Source organism: Rhagoletis zephyria, unplaced genomic scaffold (assembly GCF_001687245.7).
Source record: "Rhagoletis zephyria isolate East Lansing unplaced genomic scaffold, Rhagoletis_zephyria_1.1 Rzeph_scaffold_15966, whole genome shotgun sequence".
NCBI lineage: Eukaryota > Metazoa > Arthropoda > Insecta > Diptera > Tephritidae > Rhagoletis > Rhagoletis zephyria.
The window spans coordinates 632-3,648 of NW_016173031.1; the positions used below are offsets into that span (position 1 = coordinate 632).

The 3,017-nt window shown below is 30.5% G+C and overlaps 1 non-coding gene across 1 annotated transcript; it reads right to left on the reverse strand.

The window, feature by feature from the left end:
* Positions 1 to 2,367: 2,367 nt before the first annotated feature.
* On the reverse strand, positions 2,368 to 2,440 carry TRNAK-UUU (transfer RNA lysine (anticodon UUU)). The gene has a single exon. It is a non-coding gene; the product is annotated as a tRNA-Lys (tRNA).
* Positions 2,441 to 3,017: the final 577 nt, after the last annotated feature.

Consider the following 3,017-nt stretch of genomic DNA (forward strand, 5'->3'; position numbering starts at 1 on the left):
TATTTTATGAAGCCTTTCAAAATTCGTTGCCGGGATTTTCTCGAGCTTCTGCGTGTTTTTTTTTTTTTTTAATCTTGAAGAACATTTTTCGGGAACTCCGGGAGTTTTTGAGACTTTTCTCAATTTTTTTTCAGGCATTTCATTATGATTTATTCGAAATTTTCGGGACTTTTGGGAAAGTTTCAGATTCAAAAGAATGCAAAATTTGAATCTTAACTCTATTACCTTCTGCAAAAACTATGCAAATTTTGTCGGAATTTTTTCGTTCTTTAGGAATTTTTTGTGTTTTTCGGATTTTTTTTTAGTTAGGAATCTTTTGGGCCCATCGTGTTATACTTTTCGAACTTTTATGGTACCCTTGGCCAGTTTTTCAGGACTTGGTGGATTTTTTTTTAGCAATTTCCGATGTTTTTTTCAGAATTTTTCAGAATTTTTCAGGTCTTTTCGTATTTTTTGCTCAAAGTAATAAGTTAAAAGGTAACTTATTTCTGTTTGCTGTTTATTAAATTTATAATGGATAGGCTTCTGCGCTTTCACAAAGATAGTAAAATTTTTGTTACCAAAAAAAACGAAGAAATTTTATATTATTATTTTTTTTATTGGATTAATGAGTGATGTGTTAGTGTATACTCCATATTTCATTCAAATATTCACACAATGCCTCAACGCACCAAATGCGTATCTATTTCGTGTTGCGAGAGGCATGGAAGTGCAGTTCAACACATTTTTGAAAAGCCGTTCTGCATTGTTGAACGTATGGAGAAGCCATGGAGCGTAAATGGAATGTTGAATATGGACACAGTGGGTGGGTTTTGTATTCAAATACATATAATTCAATATATTTATTTATTTCTCCATTATACTAAATTAAATTGATATGTATATACGTTTGTATGCACGAGGCATAATTTTGTATAATTCTATAGAAATTATTTGATTCTAATGAATTCAATTAACTGTAAAAAAATATATTATTTCTCAAAGGTTTACATGCGTTTTTTTTTCAATTAAATAATTATGCACATTTAGTTTTTTTTTTAATTTTTACTACGAGCTCTACTTGCCACACGCTACGTGTTTTGTGCGCATTTAGTTGCACGTATGTGTGAACATACAGTGACTCAAACAAGATTCCACGATTTTTTTTTTTATACATTCACAGTTTTTTTAAGTAATTTTTTTTTGTTATTCTCTTATTGCTTAAGCTTTAACAAAAACGGCTTAAATCAATGTTTCAAATTTCATAAAAACTTTAAGAAAATTTAACAATATTTCAAGCTTTTTAATCTGAAAATTTAAAACATTTTTGGGTGTGTAAATTTATAGCCCATAAAATTTTAGTTTGATGAAGTGTAAGTTGAAAGTCTCAATCGGTTTAATTTCTTTTAGTCGGTGAGGGCTTTCGCGCTTTATTTTTTATATATATGTATGTAAAAAGTGCAATTTACGAGAATTGAAATTTTGACGGTCTTTCGCATTTTATTTCATAAGAAATTCATGTTTATATGAAAAAAATTAAATTAAAAAATCAAAGATTTAGATTAAAAAATTTGAAATTTTGATGAGAATTTGTTAAACTTTCCTAACTTTTTTTATAAATTTTGAGACTCTGATTTATGTACATATATGGTTTTAGTGAAAGTTTGGACAATATTTGCATATACATATGTAAAAATAACAAAAAAAAAAAATTACTTGTAAAACACTGAATAATTATAAAAAAAAGTAACACTTGGTCATTTGTTTGAGTCACTGTATTTGGGTAAAACAATCAGCAAACAAATGCTAAACTTAAAAATATATGTACATATGTAGCTGGCATAAAAATAGCAAATAATGTAAGCAGCAACAAAAACGTACAGCGTAATTTAATGCAGAAGTCTCGGCAAACAACGTAACAAGAGGAAAAATTCTAAGATAACAATAACAAACGCAAATAAACAAATGTCAAAAACGTCAGTGCTGCTACAACAACAGCAATGTATGATTAATGTGGGGCACGAGCCATGCGATTTTTGTGCATACATTTGCCTACAACTCAACAACAAAACAGTTGCTTTGCTTAGCCAAACTGCTCTACAAAACTTGCTAAAGCAGAAGAGCAATCAAAACAAATTTTATGTCTTTCCATTCTATTCTATTCCGCTTGAGCAACAAGCAGCATACTGCGGGCAATGTGTATACTTAGTCGTTGCCTGTGTAAGTAGAACGGCGCTTAGGCGCGGCAGTGTTAGCATTTAAAAATACTTAAGCGAAATGACCAGCTGATAGTAGGTATTTGTGTTTTGCGAATCGCGTACATTTTTACAAATTAATTTTAATAAAAGTAAAAAGACAAAAAAAAAATATTTAAAAAAAAAATCATATCGCCCGAGCAGGGACTTGAACCCTGGACCCTTGGATTAAAAGTCCAATGCTCTACCGACTGAGCTACCCGGGCACATGGTTGCCGGCTGACAAAGTGATCAGAAAACAGCAAGCAGATATTTTCCATTGAATAGACATACAAACACACAGCCTCGGAATTATGGCTTATTCATTTTTTTTTTATTTTATTTTTTTTTTAATATATAATAGGCATAGCGTCCAGAATTTAATAGCCTTTCACTTGAAGATAGCGTTTTTTTCCATAAAAATGCCTGTACATATCAATGGTCCTCTGAAAGAACGACACAATTCAAAATTTCATGTATTTAAAATATCCTAAATAATCAAGTTTTTCTGTGGAAAATCCACGTATCGACAATCCGATGTCTGAAAATCGATAGGCACATGTCGAACATTTATAGTAAATATTGGTATACGTCAAAAATTGCCAACGGGTTAGTGTTGTGTTTATAGGAAAATATTACATGCATATTTCGTTTTGTGGCGTTATTCAGTAGTACCAGTGGACTTCTTTTCGTTTAAGTACTTAATAACAATTACATTGTTTTGTATTTTTTCTATCCAATCCCTACTAAATCTTTAGAAAGCTTTCATAATTTGAAAGCATACAAATTGTTCCTGCAAGTGAC